The sequence below is a fragment of the Cotesia glomerata genome, linkage group LG4 (assembly GCF_020080835.1).
Source record: "Cotesia glomerata isolate CgM1 linkage group LG4, MPM_Cglom_v2.3, whole genome shotgun sequence".
In the NCBI taxonomy this organism is placed as follows: domain Eukaryota; kingdom Metazoa; phylum Arthropoda; class Insecta; order Hymenoptera; family Braconidae; genus Cotesia; species Cotesia glomerata.
In genome coordinates this window covers 1,739,938-1,765,236 of record NC_058161.1, presented here as the reverse complement: position 1 = coordinate 1,765,236, position 25,299 = coordinate 1,739,938, and the positions used below count along the sequence as shown (strand labels likewise).

General features: G+C 27.8%; 1 long non-coding RNA gene across 2 annotated transcripts in view; it reads left to right on the top strand.

Moving 5' to 3' along the window:
* Nucleotides 1-25,299, top strand: part of LOC123262402 — a 55,070-nt gene that overhangs the window by 23,816 nt on the left and 5,955 nt on the right. Inside the window, exons 2-3 of one of the 2 annotated variants that reach the window (XR_006508942.1) lie at nucleotides 22,585-22,790; nucleotides 23,106-23,182. This is a non-coding gene — a long non-coding RNA (uncharacterized LOC123262402). Of the gene's footprint in view, nucleotides 1-22,584; nucleotides 22,791-23,105; nucleotides 23,183-25,299 lie in introns of those variants that run through there. The other variant, XR_006508943.1, reaches the window with a different exon arrangement.

Sequence of the window (25,299 nt, the reverse complement as noted above, 5' to 3'; positions counted from 1 at the left end):
TATTTTTGTCATCATATATGAATTCTAAAAAAAATTTTTTTTTTAAATTTATTATTTTACAGATTAAATGAATTTTTTATTAAAGAAGGAAAATCATTGATCATATATGAATTATCTTATTCAAATTGCTCATATGTGTAGCTATATAGAATCATATACATGATTTTATGAATTGTCTATTGATAAAAAAATTTTTGAATGATCACATATGTCACATATGCATCCATATATTATAATATATTACATATGACCATATTTGTATCAAAATTTGTCATACTTTCATTCCCATATGATCATAAATGTTTTTATTTATCATACATGAATTTACATATGTGACATATGACCATAATTATGTATTCAAATATGTAACATCTGCTATAAATACATCCGTATATGATAGTAAATTTATCCACATATGATCACATATGATCATATATGTTACATATAAGCATCCATATATGATCATATGTCATATATCGATGATCTAATTAACAATTGATCTAACTCCTTATTTTTTAGAGGGTGATTTTTTAACATTTTGATACAGTAATAGTCTAATTATAAATTATCTGAATGATCCAAACCAAAATATTATACCTCTTTTAGATATTAATGATATTAAATGGTTTTTTAAAGTGATATTAAATTTTAAATTAATTGTTTTTTCGTACAAATGGAAGATTCTCCAAAATCGAGTTAGACAATTTGCTAATTAGAACGTCGATATGTTACTTATGACCATATTTGCATCACAACAACTCACTCAAAAAAAAAATTTTCTTAAATCAAGTATATAATTTTGAAGAACTTAATGTTCTTGATTTAAGTTAAGTAGAAAAATTCTTGATTTAAGACAATTTTACTCAATTCAAGAATTTTTCATCTTCAGATTCAAGACAATTACCCTCTCCAAAATTATATTCTTGGTTTAAGGATTTTTCTCTTGAATCAAGTTAATTTTTTTTTTATTCATATGTGATCATACATGCATATACATTTACATATGTGACATATGACTATATCCGTACAAAAACAGTTTCACTGTAAAAAAATCGCGCCAAGTCCACGTTCATAAGAGTATTAAGGAGAAAAAAATTTTATTTCTTTACAAAAAGATATAAAATAAAAAATTAAAAAATCCAAGTAACCGATATGGTTGTATATGATTTTCGGAAATTAAAACAAAATTTTGTTGTAAATTTAAAAATTAAAAGAAACAATTTTGGAACGTATTTAGTGTGCGTGGTTACGAAATATTTCACTTTTTATGAAATTCCTAAAATCTATCTTCTAGGACTTTTAAAAAAAATTGAAGTACACAATGACGCACACCAAGTACGTTTCAAAATTTTTTCTTTTAATTTTTAAATTTACAACAAAATTTTTTTTAATTTCCGAAAATCATGTACAACCATATCGGTTACTTGGATTTTTTAATTTTTTATTTTATATCTTTTTGTAAAGAAATAAAATTTTTTTTTCTCAATCGTCTTATGAACGTGGACTTGGCGCGATTTTTTTACAGTGAAACTGTTTTTGTACGGATTTCAGTATTTTTTGTAATTATAATAAAAATTGACAATTTTAATTTAATAAGATTAGCATGCATCCTTATATTATTTAGTCTCTGGCCGTCCGCTTTTTACATAAGAAAAAAGTTAAAATCTAAGAATCTGGGTCGCTATAGTTTGTGCTGATTATTTTTAATAATTTTAAATAGAAATTATAAAGATAATTGATAATAATCAAGTAATACGCGTAATAAAAAGCATGAACTACTATTATAAAATATCATATAAAAAAAAAATCAAAATAACTTTGAAAAAAAATTTGTAACCTCAAAAAACCGTTCTGCTTACGGTATATACACACTCGGTAGTCTGGCTTGAGAACGGAACTTGGCGCCAGACTCTATCGAGTCTGTTGATGTAGATGATTTTCTAACGCAACCTCGTATCTCAAAAATGACAATTTTACAGATGAGGTTAAAAATAACTTATAAAAAATTAATATTCATCTAAAAACAATATTTATCAATTGTATTTTCTAAAAATACTATCGTATTTATTATTAATCTGGTGAATATTTTTTTTCAGTAACGCGTTTATAATTAATTATTAATTAATTTCCGTTGAACCCTTTCATATTCAAAAATCGAGATACGTCATTGCATTAGAAAATCTTCGATATATGAATCAAATATGTAACATCTGCTTTAAATAAATCCATATATCGACGGTCTAATTAGCAATTGGTCTAACTCCTTATTTTTTAGAGGGTGATTTTTTAACATATTGATATAGCAATAGTCCAATTATAAATTATTTGAATGATCCAAACCAAAATATTATACCTTCATTAGATATTAACAATATTAAATGGTATTTGAAAGTGATATTAAATTTTGAATTAATTGTTTTTTCATACAAATGGAAGATTCTCTAAAATAGAGTTAGACAATTTGCTAATTAGAACGTCGATATGGTCATATATTTATCTACATATGACCACATTTATATTCCAAAATTTTACAAACATTTTATATCCATCAACATATTATCATATGTCACTACTTGATCATATATGTCCAGCCACATCCAAAACCAACCAAAAATATTTCTACAATTTCCTGTAACTTTAAACAAACCGACCAAATTAAAACTACAATATGCAAATAGCCTAATTAAAGAAAAAAAGCTACCTAAGAATTGCACATTAAAGATAGTGTGAATGATAGTACAGATGATGTAGATCCCTCATAATTCGCGTGAGATGATACAGTTAGCACGTGAAGCAAAGTGCATTAATAAAAACGTAATAAAAATAAAAATAATAATAAATAAATTAATACCAAGAGAAACTTAAGGAGATTGTATCACACAAACGGAAAACCGCAGGCTCGTAAAAAAGCGACATTGCCTATCAAATTACATCCATCCATATATATATATATATATATATATATATATATATATATATATATATATATATATATATATATATATATATATATATATATATATTTAAAATTTTAATTTTTCACCCAACAGTCGTATAAAAAATACCATTATTTTTTCTTATCCATAATTGTTAACTGCATTATTGTTGATATTATTATTATTATTGTTAATAACAATATTCTTAGAGGCTCGTGCGTCCTCGAGCATTCACACACGAAGGTCTCACTTGCGATATAATACTCGTACATAATGCTCACGTGATACCAGCTCGTATACTCGTATCCATGGTCACGTTTGCATCTACGCAAAGTATGTACTGTTGTATTGTTTTTTTATTTATATTTTTATTCCCATGTAAGCTTTGGCTTCTCTCCTTGTAAGTATGTGAGTAAATATGTGTGTGTGTGTGTGTGTGTGTGCGAGTCGGGGTAAGGATTGGGTCTACGGGCTTAGTTTGAACACAAGGAAGGCAAAGTAAAGGCTCGTGTGCTGGAACAGCCGACGTGCTGGAGTCAGAGTCTCAACATAGGGCTATCATTATGGCGGCTGTAGACACTCCCTCCTTATCGGCGGTTTCAAACGCGAGTCTTGGGGCCCGTATTCAACCTAGATGTACTATACGGTCTGTATGCATGTACTAGTGAGTTTGCTTCTCAGTCTCTATAGTATCGGCATCATTATTATTTTTCCGCGGTGAAACTGAGACACAACCTACACTCACTTCGAGTCGAGTTACACCCTTTCTTCTCCATCTTATATATTAACAGTCTTCAGGCGTACTACCAACCGAACAGGATTTAATGCCGCTTCTTTGGATACGTGCTTTAAAATGTAGTCAATGGTGTCCATCTTACAATGCAATAATATAATATAATTGCTAATTATATGCCAGAAATTATTAGCTTTAAAGTTTGCAATTCCAGAATTGAAGTTGGAATTAATTTATGCAATTTTTTGCAGCCTGGACTTTGAAGTTTAATTTTTATTAAAAAATAAAATAATTATTAATTAAAATGTCGGCTAGTAACAATGTGATTGTTGAGAATTTTGTTAAATTGCACTGTACTTTCTTAAATATTGACGTTTTTAAAGATATAAGCTCGACCCGGTCTTACACATCAAGAACTTTCATTTAAGTACCCACATTCATTTTTGATATATTTTTCATATATACATATATGTAATATATATTTTTAAGATATAAGCTCATTTTGATGTTACACTCATCAAGAGCTTTCATTTGAGTACCCACATGTATTTATGATATATTTTTCATATATACATATATATATATATACAAATATATCAAATAAGTGAAAAATTAATGTGGGTACTCAAATGAAAGGTCTCGATGAGTGCAATGTCGGGATAAGCTTATATCTTTAAGAATTTCAATAGTTCACAAGATACAAGGTAGTATCTTAATTATGTTAAATTGCACTGTACTTCCTTAACTATTGATGTTTTTAAAAATATAAGCTCATCCCGATGTTACACTCATCAAGAGCTTTCATTTGAGTACGTACATGCATTTTTGATATATCTTTCATATATACATATATATAAATATGCAAAATATATGAAAAATTGATGTGGGTACTCAAATGAAAGGTCTCGATGAGTGTAATGTCGGGATGAGCTTATATCTTTAAAAATGTCAATAGTTCACAAGATACAAGGTAGTATCTTAATTATGTTAAATTGCACTGTACTTTCTTCATTGACATTTTTAAAGATATAAACTCATTTTGATGTTACACTCATCAAGAGCTTTCATTTGAGTACCCACATGCATTTTTTATATATACATATATATAAATATATGAAAAATTGATGTGGGTACTCAAATGAAAGCTCTTGATGAGTGTAATGTCGGGGTGAGCTTATATCTTTAAAAATGTCAATAGTTCACGAGATACAAGGTCATTTCTTAGTTATGCATTTAGAGATAGAGCATTTTCGAATGCAGCCTAAATATTTATCATAATAAATTAACTATCGGTGAGAATGAAATAAAAACCTTGAAAAGGCACAAATTCAAGTCAAGGCCTTTGTAATGACACTAAATTTCACTAAAAAAACCGATTTTATCATGTGACTATCCTGGACAAAATTTTTCTTATTCTCTTAATATAAATTAATTATAAAGAAAATAATTTTAATTTAATGATTTTGAATTACAATATTAAATTTGAGTCTTTTTTTAATAAATTTTGATATATCATCAATTAATAAAAAAATGTCACGGAATAAATTTATTGAACCAAAAAACTATTTAAAATTCCTTAAATAAATTGATAAATTTTTCTCGTTATTATTTTACTTAATAATTTTTTTTCTTTTAATTTAAAAAATGTATGTTTTCAAAAAAATTTTATTATTTTGATTTTATTTAATGTATCAATTTTCGTCATTAATTCAAAAGTTATGAAAAATGACAAAAACTTTAGAATTTTTTTTTAATTGTTTAAATTAAAAAAAAAAAATTTGTTATTAAAATAAATTTTGTCATTAAATTTCTTCAGTCAAAAAATTTTGTGCTAAATGATAAATAAAAAATAGCAAAAGAATTATTTTATTGAGTATAATTAACAAAATTTCTATTTTTGAATAAAGTTAAGCGAGGGGCAACAAAAGTAAGTTATTGTTTTAATGAATGGTATATAGATTAATAGCATATCATTGTGAGTAATATTTGATTCATGCGAATCTTGGATAAAAATAGAAACTAATACAGCGGTAGTTTAATAGTCCAACAGGTGTTAATACCAGTCCAGGGAATTCATGAGAATATAATCCATGTGTGGCATTACATCGACTAGTTTATTTAGATTAATGAGTGGTGAGTAAGAGCACCTCTGTGTGGGTTTATTACAACTTACTCGTGTTTGCCGAGCGTGTTTAAATTTGAATCAAGACAAATGTGTGTAATTTTATTGAATCAATACCGATTGCGATTGCGATGGCATGATCCCGCACAATACAAACTAACTTGTGTAATAAAATTATTTTTAACTAACAATTAAACAAAGATGTTTTACTTTTGTAGTATGTTTTACTAATAAAACAAATCAATCTTAATTTTTTTTAATTGATTTGTCAAATTGTTTGCTCAGTTGATTTATTTAAAGTTTAATTATAAATTACTGCTCAAAAATTAGTAATTGAAAATTAAACACGCTTGTCATCAATTACTCTTGTATTTTTATCTGTAAATACTGTTATTATTATTATATTAGTTTTATTTTGCTGACAGCATTTAATTTATTAATTTAATTTAAGTAATTCAAATATTACTTTTATAAAAAAGCTTTTTTTAATGCCTAAATATATTTTTATTGTATTTAAATTTATTTATAAGAATAAAATTTTAAAATAAAAAATGTATTTAAATTTTAGGAATTTTTAAGCTTTGAATTTAAATTAAAGAAAAAAAATTATGAGGGAGTTTTGAGAAGTTTTAAAAAAGAGCTTTTATAAAAAATTTTTTACTGTAAAAATTTTATAAAGTACATTGAGAAAATAATATCCTTTTTATAACTTTTTGGAAAAAATTGGTAGCAAAATTTTCTTAAAAAAATTACTCTAAAAAATTATGACAATTATGTTAGCCAACATCTAAAAATTTTTAGAATTTTATTTATTGAAAAAATTATTTTAAAAAAAATTAATTGAAAAAATTTCTCATGCAGAAAGTTTTAAAAATTATATTTGTAAAGTGTAATTTTGTAAAAATATTTTTTTTGTTCTAATTTAATTGATAAAAAAAAATCTAAAATTGTTGAATGTCGGCTAATTTTAGTGTCATTAAAAAATTAACCGACGTTTAACAATTTACGATTTTTTTTATTAATTAAATTATAACAAAAAAATATTTTTACAAAATTGCACTTATAATTTTTTAAAATTTCTACATTTTTGGTGAAATTTTTTCAATCAAGTTTTTTAATAAAAAAAATTATTAAAATTTTTAGATATCGGCTAACTTTATTGTCATTTTTTTTTTTCAATTCTACTGAATGTTTTTAGCTAAAAATTCAACTGTATACCCTTGAAATTTGTATAAATAAATAGTAAAAAATTCAAAGTTCTACCTCTTCATTGGTCTTTACAAAAAAATCCCCAAAAAAAGCTCAAAAATCCATCAAAATCCTTTAAATCCGTCAAAATTATTATTTGATAAAAATGGTTATAAATTTAACGATTTAAACAAAAATTGAAATTTTTAATAATTTAATTTTATAAATTCGCATTTTTTGAAGGTTAAATTTTGATAATAATTATCAATTTCATTTAAAAAAATATGAAAATAAAGTTAGCCGACATCCAAAAAATTTTATGATTTTTTTTATTAAAGAATTATTAAAAAAAATTTTTTTTCATTTGTTAAAAACTTCAAAAACTATAAGTGCAATTTTTTAAAAATATTTTTTAGCTATAAATTAATAAATTAAGCAAAATAAAAAAATGAAAAATTTCGGCTAGCTTTATTATCATAAAAAAATTGATAAAAAATAAAATCAACTAATTTTGGATAAAAAAAGAAATTATTTTATAAAAAAAAAATTGTTTTTTTGTGGAAAAATAATTTTTTAAACTTCAAAATTGATAATAATTATAAAAATTACCAAAAATTTAAACTAATACTATTTATAATAATTTTTTAAAAATATATATTATGAAAAAAAAAAAATAATTTTGTCCTAGAACTGGCGATTATGTCACGAAAATTTCCTCGCTTTCCGTCGGCTAGCGCAAACTAATCGGAAAAAACCTTGAAGATTTCCAATTTGCCATTCAATTTCCAGTAAAACAATTACAATAATATTTTCTATCAATCCTGAAGAGGTAAGACCTCACATATAATCACACCCGGTAAATAATTCTATTGATTTTCTCATCTAAGCAGAAGGCTTTCTTAGCGTGATGTCATCGCACAATAGTGCGGACTAATCGCAAGTAAAATAAGAAATAAGACACCACCTCAATAACGCAATAAAAAATTAATTATTAATAATTGGATTGACTGAGACACACAAGTATTACAAATCTAAGCAATAATAACAATATTTATTGGATATTATGATCACTGTACACTTTTTTTTACAAAATATTGAATATTAACTACAACTAAGAGTAAGTTAGTCCGTAATTAATTTTTCCGTGAATTTAGAATCACTGGATTTAGAACAAAGCTGATTCACTGGGATAACATGTGACAATCCGCTCACACCGAGGACTGGAGACTACTCTATAAGGTGGTGTGTTACATCCCCCAATAGTGGGGCCGGCGCTGCGGACCCGCCGCTGCTGCAATCATTCCGGTAATGATTGTCATTACTGGGAACGAGAGGGCGAGCTAATGTAACCCACGAACCAGACCGAGAAAGATAATCTGAGAATTTGTGGAACAAGGAGAAAATGAGCGACGAGGGCGGAAGATCCACACTCGAAATGATAGAGTGAGAGATAGGGTTCTTACCACTCATTTTCGGTGCCATTGTCTTTTTTACTTTTGCCCGAGATCTATGGAGTTTCTGAGGTAAGGTAATTACAATAACTGGAACACTTTTATTACCCAATGATCTGTTGACCTATCGGCAAGGTCTTGGACTATTTGGCTAGTTTTGCTCAAATTTTGTCCCACGGTTTGATTTCAAAAATAACAAATTCTAATGGGCTACAAAGTTGCTTTTAAGGTTGCACGGACAGTACCCCGTAAGTCATAATACACTGATAGAAGGATTTCTTAGTATTTAAGAAGATTTCTTTGTATTTAAGAAATCATTTCTTAAACATCGTTTTTTAGTATTTAAAAAATATTTCTTAATATTTAAGAAATATTTCTTAGTATTTAAAAAATATATATATTTCTTAATATTGAATAAATATTTCTTAGTATTTAAAAAATATATATATTTCTTAATATTTAAGAAATATTTCTTAAATACAAAGAAATATTTTTTAAATACTAAGAAATGATTTCTTAAATACAAAGAAATATTCTTAAATGTTAAGAAATCCTTCTATCAGTGTAGAATCTAAATTTTTTTTTTATTAAAATTAAAAATTTGAATACGAAAATTCATTACTATAATTTAACCGTTACCTTACATTATTATTAATTAAAATAATTAAATAATTTCATTAACAAAAACAATAAGTAGTCAACGTTTGACTCAAGTATTTTTTCACAAAACTCAGACCTGGCAACACCGCGCATAACAGCTGTTTATATTTATCTAGCTGTGTAGTGTTGAGTTGAAAAACATAACCCATAAATATACACAAGAATTATTAAAATTCAAAATTCGTGCGTTCTGTTCTGTGCAATGTTGCCAGAACTGCGCTGAGTCACGTGGTTTATTTATTTTTAAATATGTCGGCCTGAAATTTTCGTGGATTTCTCATCTTTTGCATTAAAACATCTTTAAAAGCTTTCGTCAGAAAATTTTCATTTTATTTTCAACGTATTCTACGAAAGTTGATTGACTGAAATACAAGTTTTTTGTTTTTTAATCTTCCTACACTGTAAAAAAAGCGGTGTTAAAATGGACTCATTTTAACACCGCTATGTAACACCTGTGAATTAACACCGGTGTAGCGGTGCTCTTTTGCGGTGTTAAAAATCCGGTGTAATATCGGTGTAACCGGTGTAATACCGGTGTAACAGTAGAATAAATTTACACCATATCAGAGTATGAATATTACATGACCCATAAAACAAAATTAATATTCAATATTTATCAAAATAAGATAAGTAACATTTATTTAAGAATTTTCAATTTATTAAATTACGCAGAAATCGATTTAATGAATGTTATACAACAAGTTAAATAATATTTACAATATTATATGTTTAGGAGCAATATAATAATTATTTTTATCGTAACCATGATGTTTCTCACAATATAATGGATACTTTAAACATGAAAAATCTACAGCTGTGAAAAAATATATTATCTCTATGAAAATCATTTAAAAAACGTTCAAAATTGTCGTAAAATTGTTCTAAAAATATTTTAAATTTGTTGTAAAAACACTCTAAAACTGTCTAAGAAATGTTCCAAAATTGTCTCAAAAATTTCCGAAAAATGTCTCAAAAGTATTCAAAATTTGTTCTCAAATAGTTAAAAAAATGTTTTAAGAATATTCAAAAAAGGTTCCACATAAAATTTAAGGACAAAATTTCAACTAAATTGCATTGATTCTAAAATTATCTTAGAACTATTCCGAAAATCTTAAGAAAAATACTTGAAAGTTATGAAATAATTACTAAAATGTCCCAAAATTGTCCTTTAATAATGGTGTTAAAGTAACACGGATCGAAAATTTGCACCGAGAGAATTTCACACCATTATTTCACGCTACACAGCCTTGTAAAGTGCTCCGGGTCCATTTTTACAGTGTATTTATTTTAATCAAAAATTTTTATCTACTTAATATTTTATTATTTTAAACTTTCTAAATTAAATACTAACTTTTTTGGATTATTTATTTTCAATTATTAAACATAAAAAGTAATTATAAAAATTGTGTTGGTTCAAATATTATCAACACCGGAAAATTTATAACACCGATTTAACACCGAAAAAAAAATATTTACACCGCGAACGGTGTTACTGCTACACCGATTTCGGTGTTGAATTTAACACCGGAATTTTTAACACCGTACACCGCATGGACTCACCGGTTTTTTTTACAGTGTATGAGATAGTCAAATAAATCGATATATGTGCAATCCGCCAATAGTCTTTATAGGCTAGATGTTAAATTTCAATTTTTTAATAATTTATTAAAGGATATGATAACCTTTCGTCAGATCTAATCCAAAAAATTAATTTTCATATAACCTGCATTGAAAATGCGAGTTTCAATGCCTGTTGAGCCAACCGAAACTAGACAATTTCAGACCAATGCGACTGTGCCGGGCAGGAATCAATTATTTCTTCCCGGCGGACAGAAAATGACAATTTTCTGTCCACGAGGTGAAGTTGCAGCTTTATTTTCAATCCTATCAATTGTTTGTTTATTTTATACCTATAATTGTCATTCTAACCGTTAACTGTACTGACATATTATAATTTTGTTATTAAGCATAAATAAGAATGACAAAAGAAAACTATTCAATTTACGAATAATATAATGAGTGTTTTTTCATGCCGTCTAGGTCAAATAACTAGTAGATGTTGTTCAAGTCAAGAGATGGATACTTCCATCTTCCCTTATTGGTTGAGAGATATCCTGGCTTGGCAACCAACCCCATTTATTTTTTCGAAAGTCTGTCTTTACTCTCATTCAAAATAATTTCTTTCATTTCTTTCAATTAATTAACATCTTTAGTACTCGAATGGATACTACAAGCTTACAGCTTTACTAGTATTCAAGTTTGATGGATTTCCATCGAACTTATATACAGAGAGGATATCTCTCAACCAATAAGGGAAGATGGAAGTATCCATCTCTTGACTTGAACAACGTCTACTAGTTATTTGACCTAGACGGCATGAAAAAACACTTATTATATATATACAATTCGGTCATGAAAACACCTTTAGTAATTTACGAATAATGTTTGATAAAAAATAAACTATTACTTTCTATTTTATTATCATTTTTATAATAAAATGGTATTTTCGCGATTCGTCTGAAACTATCTAGTTTTGGTTGGCTCCAGACATTGAGACTAGCATTTTTAATGCAACTTATATGAAAAATATACTATTAAACGTATGAGCAATTCATTAGCTTTTGATATTCACAAATGCATTAGTGTCCGAACAACTTTAATCAACACTGAAAAAAAAATTTTTTTCTATCTAGAATACTAAATTTTTTACTCGAGTTTTCTTGATTTAAAAAAACTGGTTTTCTTAACCTTAAAATACTACGTTTTATTATAAGGCTAGTTTTCTGACAGTCAGAAAACTTCATTCTTATAGTTAAAAAACTTTCGTATTCTAATCATAAAAATACCAATTCTTTATCCACAAGGAAAAATTTCCTAGGTAGAAAAAAACTTTTTTTTCAGTGAACAATTTTTCAGATTATCGTAGCATTTATCATTTTTTTTCGAATAATTTTTATCATGTATAAATATACTAAGGTAAAAAACCCTATTAGTAGCACCTCTAAGCCCTAATAGTTGCACTTTTCCTTTCAATGAAAAAATGTTCTACTTGAAATAAAAATTACAAATTTTTTTGACCAAAAGGTCTTAAAAATTAGAAATAATATTAATATAATTTAAAAAATGATAAGAATAATAAGAAATAATATTAATATAAATAAAAAAATAATAAGAATAATAAAAAATAATATTAATATATTCATAATAGAAATTAATTAAATAAGTACCAAAATCAAAGAAAGTGTTAGTAATAAGATCCCCGATACTAATAGGGTTTTTTACCCTATAAATTTATAAGTATCCTTAGAAAAATTTTTTTTCGAATAAAATTATACAAAAAAGGTGAAATTGAATATTTTGTAAAAAGTGTGAACATTTTATTATACTTTTAGAATTCTCAACATTTTGGGCGAAATATTGAAAATATAAAAAAATTATAAGATCTTTTTTGTAGAAAATTAAATTTTCTTTAAGAAAAGTGCTTATAAATTTTCCCCTATCTTTTATTTAACCGGAATTTTAATTTTAAGTTTGAATTTGATCGTGATAGATTAGATAAAGAGTTAGGAAAATTTTTAATCAAAATTTTGAACGAAATATTGAAAATATGAAAAAATTATGAAATCTTTTTTGTATAAAATTAAATTAAAAAAAAAAAGTGCTTATCAATTTTCTTTCTATCTCTTATTCAATATTCTTCCAATATTAATTGGAATTAGTATTCTCTTAATTCTCTTATTCAATATTTTTCTTCCAATATTCCAATTAATTTTCTTTCTAACTCTTATTTAGCCGGAATTTTAATTTAAAGTTTGAATTTGATCGTGTTGGATTAGATAAGGTGTTTGGAAAATTTTAAATCAAAATTTTAAGCGAAATATTAAAGATATAAAAATATTATTGAAAATTTTTTTTTAGTTTAAAATCAAATTTTCTTTAAGAAAGGTTTTGGTTAATTTTCCTTTGTCTCTTATCATATAAAAAGAATTTTAATTTTAAGTTTGAATTTGATTCATTGGGTGAGATAAAGTAATTGGAAAATTTTAAATCAAAATTTTGGGCAAAATATTGATGATATAAAAAATTATTGGGGATTTTTTTTATATAAAAAAATATTCTTATTAATTTTCCTCTATCTCTTATTCTTTAATAAAAAAATTTCATTTGAAATAAAAAGTTTAAAAAATAAGGATTATTATTGAATAGAAGCAAACTCAATGAAATGAATAATTTTTAGTAAATGCAACAGTATTTAAATCAGGAATTTTCATTCAATGTAAAAAAAAAAAAAATGAATTCCATTGATATTTGTGAATATCACAATAGAAAAGCGTGACCTAATGCTACAGTGATTATAACTCTAGTGTGTTGTATTGAGGTTCATCCATTGAGTGAGTACTCAGGAATTAACTTGTTCAGCTTGACTGGTTTTACTCAATGCCAATAGAAGATTACAGATCATGCGGATGGGATCTGTGTAAAAAAGCCACGTGATTCGTGAGAAAAATTACAAATAAAATAATTAAAATTTTGCCGAAGGACGATATAAATATAAGTATATAAATATATATATATATATATATATATATATATATATATATATATATATATATAGAGCTCGAGGGGATGAAAGTCTTATTTTTATTTTAAGGAATTAAGTTATTAAATTTAGAAAAAAGTCACCTAGTTCCCGGCTGGGTGGTTAATTACACTAAAGAGGAACCAATTTGGTGCTTTTTAGTTTTTTTCCGAGGACGCAAAGGCTGAACATCAAAGCGCTGGAGATATCACGGTACAGCCTTCCATGGCCGACATTATCGCGTTACTTCCGCGTGGTCGAACGTCATTTGCCTCACACCCGCGATGATTTGAGGGCAACCGAAGCTTGTGCCCCTTGTACTAATATACTTCCCCTAATATTATATAAGCTGACTATTATATAGATGTCATCAGTTTCAATTCAATCAAAAGTCAAGTTCTCACACTTAAAAAAAAATCTTTTTACTTGCTAGACTATGTTTTTAAAATTAATTATTTATGATAAAATTTTTTAATTAATAATAATATCTTTAAATGACTTGATCCAAGCCCATATTAGGCTTGATGATTATATATGATTTTTTTGAGTAGTGTTCAAAATTTCCGCCAGGTGGCGCATGGTCGCCAAATTTTCTTACTTCCAGAGAGTTATTTTTGGGGAATTATGTATTAAAATAATATTGTAGGTGAATAATTTTACGGGTGTGTTTCGACAGAGAACATACTGAATGATACTAATAATTGGAGCAAATTACATAGTAGAGTGACGCTCTGATGGGTAATAATAATGAATAATCCGTAAATTGAATTAATAAAGAGCAAAGAAGAAGAAAAATGAAGAATTATAAATTATAATTGTAGATGTCTCGACACTTGCAAGAGATGAGCGAGTTGGTATTGGAGCGACGAAGCTTTTCCTACACAGGACTTCCGGCTGATGAGGGAGAGCTTCATCAGGGGCTAACGGTTGTCATGGGGATACTTGCGACCCGCCCCTTGGAGACTCATACCTCATACCTCTTACGCACCCTACTCGTACGTCATAGTCATTACTATGTGTTATACGCTTCTACTCTAACTCATTACTCAATAGATATTTACATACATTTATATTTATTCACATACACATAACATGGCTTTTAATTTCATTTCAGTCAAATCGTGTATTTTAAAATTCTAATATTAACTATAAGTGAATTGCTAAATATTATTATTATTATTATTATTATTATTATTATTATTATTATTATTATTATTATTATTAAGAGAATAAGAAAAATTGTTTGTCCAGGATACGAAATTTAGTCTCATTGCAAAGGTCTTGATTTGAATTTGTGCCTTTTCGAGTATTTAGGCTGCATTCAAAAATGCTCTGTCTTCAGATACATAATTAAGAAATAACCTTGTATCTTGTAAACTATTGACATTTTTAAAGATATAAGCTCATCCCGGAGTTACACTCATCGAGACCTTTCATTTGAGTACCCACATCAATTTTTCATATATTTATATACATTTATATATATGTATATATAAAAAATATATCAAAAATGCATGTGGGTACTTAAATGAAAGCTCTTAATGAGTGTAACGTCGGGATGAGCTTATATCTTTAAAAATGTCAATAGTTCTCAAGATACATAATTAAGAAGTGACCTTGTATTTCGTTAACTATTGACATTTTTAAAGATATAAGCTCATCCCGATGCTACACTCATCGAGACCTTTCATTTGAGTACCCACATCAATTTTTCATATATTTATATATATTACATATATGTATATATGAAAAATATATCAAAAATGCATGTGGGTACTCAAATGAAAGCTCCATGAGTATAACGTCGGGATGAGCTTATATTTTTAAAAACGACAATATTTAAGAAAGTAAAGTGTAATTTAATATAATTAAGAAATGACCTTGTATCTCGTGAACTATTGACATTTTTAAAGATATAAGCTCACCCCGACATTATACTCGTCGAGACCTTTCATTTGAGTACCCACATCAATTTTTCACATATTTATATATATTACATATATGTATATATGAAAAATATATCAAAAATGCATGTGGGTACTCAAATAAAAGCTCTTGATGAGTGTAACATCGGGATGAGCTTATATTTACAAAAACGTCAATATTTAAGAAAGTACAGTGCAATTATAAACTGGTAGAGCAATTATAAAAGTCACTATTTAATAGAGCAAAATTTTATTTTTTTATAGTTTACAAGTCTCGGCAGTCACTTAATGACTGCAAGGCTGCAAGTTATAATAATAATTATCATATTAAGCCACATATGTTTCCCAATATGGCAAATTTAAGTATCAAAAAATTTTTTAATTTAAAATTTAAAAAATTACCTCAGTTGTTAAAATAATTTTATTAATTTCATATCGATGCTATGGGAATAAATAAATAAAATACATAAAGAGTACTCGAGTGAGAGGCAACGGTTGTTAAAATACTCGGTGAGCTTTCACGTAAATTTTCCAACCACAGGAGAATAAGGTCTCGTCCGATTATCCCGAGTAACGTTTACGGAACCATTAGTACATCCCATGCATATATAACAATAATATCTACTACAAGAGTACAGAGCTGACTGATAGACCCGGCAGGAGCTAAGAGGAAGAGGGTATCACCAGGAATAGAACCTCAATTCAAGCACCATGACAATATTATAAATATTGTATAAAAAAGAGGAGTAGGCGTTGCGAGATTCAAGATGATTTAACGCGAAAATATCGCGGTCGTACAAATGGCACTTTTAGCACTAGACCGCGTCGTAAGAGTGTCTCTTTTATATATATGTATATATTCATACATATATGAAGATATTCAGAGTTTAAGTCTTGTACTACTGAGTCCGTTAGAGGCATCCTCGTCTCCTCGTCTTCTGCATTAAGCACTCCGGCAACCGACAATTTAAGATACATTTGCAGTCCCGGTTATAACGGTGCTCTGCTACATATTTTGTCTCTATATGTATATAGTGCACAGTAAAAGTAATAATCATCATCATAATGATAATGATAATATAATGCGACTTGAGTTCTAGGAGATAAGGTGCATAGCAGGGAAATTCTGAAAAGATAAGCGAAATGCTCAGCCCCTGTACTCTTACTCTTACTTAAACTCCCTGTGAATGCTAGATGGGAAATCGTGTAATGTTCTTCAATCTGCGCTGAAGTGATGGGACAATTGAGTCGATAAAATTGCTCGCTAAGTTTATTTCATATTTAACTTTTTAGACTATTGAGGAAGGTTTTTTTTATTGTAAATTTTATTTAAAGTTATAATTTATTTTATTAATTTATCATTAAGAAGAGAAAATCTTTTATTATTATTATTATCTATATTAATAAGAGAATAAGAAAACTTTTGTGTCCAGGATAGTCATATGATAAAATCGGGTTTTTAGTGAAATTTAGTGTCATCGCAATGGTCTTGAATTTGTGCCTTTTCAAAGTTTCAGATTATTCTCACCGATAGTCAATTTATTATGAGTATTTAGGCTCTATCTCTAGATACATAATTATAAAATGACCTTGTATCTTGTGAACTATTGACATTTTTAAAGATATAAGCTCATCCTGACATAACACTCATCGAGACCTTTAATTTGAGTACCCACATCAATTTTTCGTATATTTTATATATTTGTATATATGTCTATATGAAAAACATATCAAAAATACATGTGGGTACTCAAATGAAAGCTCTTATAAGTGTAACCTCAGAATCAGCTTATATCTTTAAAAATGTCAATAGTTCTCAAGATACATAATTAAGAAATGACCTTGCATCTCGTGAACTACTGACATTTTTAAAGATATAAGCTCATCCTGATGTTAAACTCATCGAGACCTTTCATTTGAGTACCCACATCAATTTTTCATATATTTTATATATTTATATATATGTATATATAAATATATATATATATATATATATATATATATATATATATATATATATATATATATATATATATTATATCTTTAAAATTGTCAATAGCTAAGAAAATACAGTGCAATTTAATATAATCAAGAAACGACCTTGTATCTTGAAAACTATTGACATTTTTAAAGATATAAGCTCATCCCGACATTATACTCATCAAGACCTTTCATTTGAGTACCCACATCAATTTTTCATATATTTTATATATTTCATATATGTATATATGAAAAATATATCAAAAAATGCATGTGGGTACTCATTTTGAAGGATTTAAATTAATCCTGATGTTACACTCATCGAGACCTTTAATTTGAGTACCCACATCAATTTTTCATATATTTCATATATTACATATATGTATATATGAAAAATATATCAAAAAATGCATGTAGGTACTCAAATAAAAGCTCTTGATGAGTCTAACATCAAGATGAGCTTATATCTTAAAAATATATATTATGTATATGTATATATGAAAGATATATCAAAAATGCATGTGGGTACTCAAATGAAAGCTCTTGATGAGTGTAACATCGGGATGAGCTTATATCTATGAAAACGTCAATATTTAAGAAAGTACAGCGCAATTTACCGAAAGCAAAATTTTATTTATAGTTCACAAGTCACGGCAGTCACATAGTGACAAGGTTACTACTTATTATTATTTTGTATATAATTAATTAAAAAAAAAGTCTAAAAATTGCTAATGATTTTCCTTTGAATGCAAATTTCCCGAACCACCTTATAACACATAACAGTAACTTATAATAATTTATTTCTGGCCGTGATTAGCATAAATAAAATAATCAGAGATCAGAGTATGTGAATAATAGTCGGGTGTGACATACGTTTGCTCTCCTCGTCTTCGTCCACTTGTTCTTTCTCCTCTTACTTGCTCTTACTCTTGTTAATTTTCATCAGCCTCTATCTCCATCTTTAGAATACATACAGTATACATATATGCGATCTTATAATGCCGAGCCCGCGGTTAAATCTCCCACGATCGGCGCCCGACTAACCGATTGTCGTCTTAGTATCTCTAACTGCCTCTATGCAGTTTAAAAAAAAAAAAAAAAAAAAAGAGACAAACTGTAAGCCGTATAAGCAAACCAAGACATTAACTCCGAATGTGAATAAATATAAGGCGCCGGCGTCTTGTGTTGTGGGCGAGGTACATACAAGAATATATATAAATATATATAGGTTCACTTGTCAGTATCGCAATTATTGTATGTAGTATGTAGTACACGATATATATCGGTAAGGATAAAAAAAAAAAAATCTAAAGTGATAGGTGTGCCTACTTCCTTTCTCGGCCAATACAATATAATTTGCCGATTATTTTATTTTTTAATATAACATTATTTAATTAAATTTTGTTACGTCAGAATTTTATTTATATCAATTTATTCTTTCTTTATTGTTATTATTATTATTGCTGGTTAATTATTTTTTTTTTTTTAATTAATTAGAAATAATTAGAGACGCGAGTCGATGAAACAAAAGTGAAAAAAATTTTATTCCCGGAGCGTAGCGATCTTTAATTAATTCCAATTAGGACTCGCGGATACGTTTGAGCTTGAGGGAAAAAAAAGGTTCATTTAAATGTGCATTGCAGGGAATTTATAACTTTATTTTTGATTTTTAAATTAAAGAATTTAGCTGGCTTAATTGACGAGTTAACAATTTCGGAAAAAGTGCTTTTCTTTTTTTGCTTTTTGGTTTTAAAGAGAACTTTTATTTTAATTGTCGATTGGAAAGCAACTTCCGCTGAATTATTTTGATTTAAAAGTCTAATTCATTGAATGGAACCGCGTCACCGCGGTGATCGTTATCGCGGTGTATTCTCGTGCGAACGAGATCGCTCGGGAGATAAAGATTAAGTCTGATGCGTACCCGGAAAGAACAGAGTTTACAATTTAGTTTTTTTGTGAAAAATTCGATTTTTATTTATTTTTTTTGTGTAATTTGATGGTAATGCGGTAGTTGACTGGGCGAAGGAAGTCGGTCTTGAAGTAAATTTTCATAAAACTAAAGTTATGATACTAGGGAGTAATAAAAAACTAAGAAATGTGAACAACTGGGATTTGCCTTAAATTATCATTGACGGTAATATTATACCTTATGTAAACTCACACTGATAGAAGGATTTGTTTATAGTTAAAAAGATTTGTTAATATTTAACAAATCATTTATTAAGAGCCATTTGTTAGTTCTTAACAAATATTTCTTAGTATTTAAAAAGATTTATTAATATTTAATAAATGAATATCAGATTTATTAAATACAAATAAATCATTTTAAATACTAAGAAATATTTGTTTAATACTAAAAAGTGGTCTCTAATAAATGATTTGTTACCTATTAACAAATATTATTTAATACAAATAAATTCTTCTATCAGTGCAACCAAACATTTGGGCATACACCTAACTAATAATCTCTCTTGGGATATCCATGTGGCTCACATTACTCGTAAGGTCTATGGTACATTAAATTGCCCTAGTAGAAATGAAATCAAGTTTTTAGCCAGTAACTGGCCAGTTTTACTAGACTTAAACCAGTAACTGGCCAGTGTAATATCCAGTTTCTGTCTAGTAACTGGCCAGTTTTACTAGAGATCTAACAAAACATTATGGCGGCTTTAGTGAAACTGTCAGTTTCGAATTCTGAGGTTATTAGGCGTTATTAAAATTGTCAAATAAATTCAAAATAATGTTTAATAAACGATATGATATAAAAAAGTTTCATTTATGTGTACATTATAAAATAGATAACATCATTAGTCTGATAGACTAATAATAAATCTAACAATAGAATAAGAAAATAATTATTTTGAATTGGAGATTTGTTTTTAATGCCCACAGTCGCAATTTATATATTGTGTCATTTTTTTTCACTGTATCCATTTTGAAATATATACTGGAAATTATTTACACGTTAATAAACACTAATTTTGATTGATTTATACTGTTTTTTAATAATAATAATTACAATAATGATGCGTACAGGTTAACAAAAAAAATAAACAAACATACACACACTAGTAAAGATACACTGTCGGTGTAACTAATGTTTATGACTTAGTTGTAGGTGGCGCGATTTCAAGTTTTTACTCGATATCACTGGCCAGTTACTGGTTTATATCCAGTGAAAACTCGATTATTTCTACTAGGGTGTCTAAAACACAGAAGAAACATACTCTCTACTTCAACGCGTAAACTACTAGTCATGACTACCATAATTCCAATTGTTGAATACTGTTCCATAGTTTTGATTGACTTATCCCAAAGGATAGACTACAAACTTCAACGTCTTATAAACAACACCATCAGATTCATCTTTAATTTAAGACCAGATGAGCATATCACTCCCTACAGGCATTCATTAAACTGGCTCACGGTTAAATCTAAACGAATGTACTCGTTAGCGTGCTTCATCTACAAACTTCTAAAATCAGGTGAACCAAAGTTCCTTAGAAGTCTCTTCGTTGAAGAATCCACAGATATTAGAAGATCGGAAAGAATTGCTGCTAAACAAATCAATGTGTCTTTTAAAATGCCAAACTTCTCAACTACTACTTTTGAACATTCCTTCGTAGTTTCTGCGATCCGAATTTGGAGGGAATTACCATTTGAAGTCACAAATTCACTTAGCTTAAATTCTTTTAAAACTAGTACTTTTGAATTCTTCATGAAACGTCAACGAGATAATGAATCTTAATTTCAAACTTTTAAAGAAGACAATGAATCCTAATTTTCAAACCTTTGATATTCATTTACACATTTCTGTTACATGAGTTTATCGTTCTAGATCATCTCAGATTATCATCTTCTATAATTTGTATAATTTGTACCACTGAGTTTAACTCTTAAATTTTTAATGCTCAATTTTTATACTCAAATTTATTTTTTTTTCTTGTATTTTTCATAATTGTATTCCAAAGTAAAGTAAAGAAAAACGATCAATTCTTAATATCTAATATTTTTGAAATTTTATATTTTCATTAGTCATACGTGTACTTTTATTGTAACTCTTTTTGTATAGTTTTGCCATCTGGCTATACTGCCTTGGCATTGAAATTAAATAATAAATAAATAAATAAATAATTAAAAATTAAATAACATTTTCAAAAATTTATTTTTGGGTTTTTATACTCAATATTTGAGTTTCAAATTAGTGTAAAAATTTTTTATGTAAAATTTGAATTTGAAAATTTAGTTTTAAAATTTTATTCTAAAACTATCGAGAAAATTTTTAATTCTATAAAATTTGAACTAAAAAGTAAATTTTCTTAATCTAACATTTAAATTGAAATTAATAATTTATTTCTTAATATTTTTAACGAAAATTTGAATCAAAAGTTAATTTTTGCAACTTTTAACATCAATATTTTGATAAAAAATCAATTTTTCAATTTTTATTCCAAAATTATCGTGAAAGATTTTCAATTCTATAAAATTTGAACTAAAAAGTAAATTTTTTTAAATCTAACAATTAAATTAAAATTAATAATTTATTTCTTAATATTTTTAACGATAATTTGAACCAAAAGTTAATTTTTTAATTTTTAACATCAATATTTTAGAAAAAAATTAATTTTTCAATTTTTATTCCCAAAATTTTATTACAAAATTATCTCAAAAATTTTCAATTCCATAAAATTTGAACAAAAAACAGATTTTTCAAATCTGCTTCAAAAATTTAATTAACTTATTAATTTTTAAACTCTTTACCAAAAATTTCCATCTAAAAAAAAATTATTCTAAAATAAAATTTCAAATGTACAAACTAAAAATAAATTTTCATTTCTCAATCTCAAAAAAATTCACTTTCTAATTTTAAACTGCGAATCAAATCAAAAAAATTACAATCAAAATAATTCCCGCCATAATTATTGCCAACTAAAAAAAAAGTTAATAAACACTTAAAATTTCACAAATTTAATGAGTGTGTGATTATACTGATTATTGATTAAATTCCAGTGAAAGTACAAAGCAATAACCTCAACACCAACTCACACATGACCCGTGAGGTTCAATCCCAGAAAAGAAGTCTCTATAAAGCAAAAATAGAATAATAATAGTCTAAAAAGTAAATTCAAAGCGCCAAAGGCACCTGTTACATTCCGGGCCTACAAAAACTTGGATAAAAAGCCTTCACTGAAATATCTCATTACCGCAAGACAAAGGTGAGTCGATTAATCATAATCCAAAGTCATAATTTATTATTACTCCTTATTCGCTCCCGTCCGAGCATTGTACTCGTAATTTAAAAATTCAAGATATATTACATTACATACCAGCCATTGAATTGATAAAATTTAAACGAAAGCGAATCAATTCGGCGGTGTAATAATTTATCGTTTGGAATTAAAAAAATATTATTGTATTGTATTGTAATGATAATAACCATCGAAAGAATTCGGATTGGCCGTTGGTGACGGCAGGGAAGATATTAAATAATAAATAAGTAAGTAGAATAATGGTGTTAATCTTACCGGCAGTGTGTGTCACCGGAGGTGGTCCGATGATGGATGCTCAGGCGCCTTGGGGTGCTCGACCTGTCTGAAAAACAAAAAATCGCTAAAAAAGATGCCCCTCTATCTAATGTACAATATGTAATGTTCAATGTCCACGTGTATGTTTGTATGTGTGTAAGAGAGGATAATATTATTTAGTACATGCTTAAGTGTGCTACGGACGAGTATGAAGTATTATGTGGGATAGACAGTGGATAGGTAGCTCTCAGGTAGCCGACATGAGGCCCCGGGGGGGCTCTTTTCTCGGCAGCACGCGCTGCCCTCGTCGTGACTTGTGCCCCCTAAGATCCGATACCAGAGATCAAAGTGACTGGCATACAAGAGGTGAGATTGAAAGAAAGAAAGACTTTATGGACGATCGACGCTAATATCACTACACTACCTTCGTGTCGATGAGAAACTATTATTCGAGACACTCTCATTGCAACATATACATATGGAGGATTTTTTATCCGGCTTAATAGCTGGATGAAGCTGTGAGAAATTTTTAGTTATTTAAATGCTTTTAGGAATTTTTTTTTTGGAATTGTAGTTTTTTATTCATTGGTTTTTTTTTACCGTATTTAAAAATATTTGATATACTATTAAGCTTAATATAGAAAATTTACGCCTCTCTTATCTTAGAAACGCTCCTAGCAACAGTTTCTTAGCAACCAGTACCTAAAAAACGCCCCTAGAAACCGTTGCTTAGTAACTATTTCTAAGGAACGCCCCTAACAACCATTTCAAAACTATTAAAACCTAACAACACCTCCTAGCAACCGTTGCCTAGCAACTGTTACTTATAAACGCCCCTAACAACCGTTGCATAGCAACTAGTACCTGAAAAAACGCCCCTAGAAACTGTTGCTAATAAACGCCCGTAACAACTATTTCAAAGCAATTGAAACCTAACAACGCCCTTTAGCAACTGTTGCATAGCAACTAGTACCTAAAAAATGCCCATAACAATTATTGGAAAGCAATTGAAATCTAATAACGCCCCTAATAACCGTTTTTTAGCAACCAGTATTTAAAAAAACGCTCCTAGCAACTGTTGCATAGCAACTAGTGCCTAAAAACGCCCCTAGCGACCATTGTTTAGCAACTATTGCTAAGAAACTGCTCTAACAACCATTGTAAAGCAATTGAAACTTAATAACGCCCCTAGCAACCGTTTCATAGCGACAATAACATAGAAGCGCCCCTAAGAACAATTTTTTAGCAACCAGTATCTACAAAAACGCTCTTAGTAACCGTTGCTTAGCAACTACTCTCTAAAAACGCCCCTAACAACCGGTGCATAGCAACTAATATCTAAAAAACGCCCTCAGCAACCATTGTCTAACAATTATTATTTAGAAACGCCCTTAACAATCATTGTAAGCCAATGAAAAATTCAGCAACGCCCCTAACAACCGTTTTTTAGCAACCAGTTCTTAAAAAACGCCTCTAGCAACTGTTGCCTAGCAACTATTATCTAGAAACGCCCCTAACAACCGTTGTAAAGTATTTAAAACCTAACAACGTAGCTAGCAACCGTTGAATAGCAACTAATATTTAAAAAACGCCTCTAGCAACCGTTGCCTAGTAACTTTTATCTAGAAACACCCCTAACAACCATTGTAAGCCAATGAAAAACTTAACAACGCCCCTAGCCACCGTTGCATAGCAACAATAACTCAGAAATGCCCTTAGCAACCGTTCCTTAGCAACCAATACCTAAAAAACGCCCCTAGCAACCATTGCCTAGCAACTACCAATTAAAAAACGCCCCTTACAACCATTTCAAAGCAATCAAAGCCTAAAAACAGCCCTAACAACCGTTGCGTAGTAACAATAATCTAAAAATGTTGCGTAGCAACCATTACCTAGCAACCATCACTGTGTTAATTATAAATATTCCATTTAAATCCCTTAAAAGGGATTAAAAATTAAAAAAATTAATTTTTAATGTAAGTATTTGGATTATAAAAAAGAAAAATTAATTTTATACTTAAAAGTGTGAGTTATAAATTTTTAAATTAATATTGAGCTTGAATATTGGGATAAAAAAAATAAAAAATAAATTTTTTATTAAAAAGTTCAGATTATTAATAAGAAAATAAATTTTTAATTTAAATTTTAGAATTATAAATATCAAAAATTGATAATTAATTTGAGTGATGGAATGAAATAT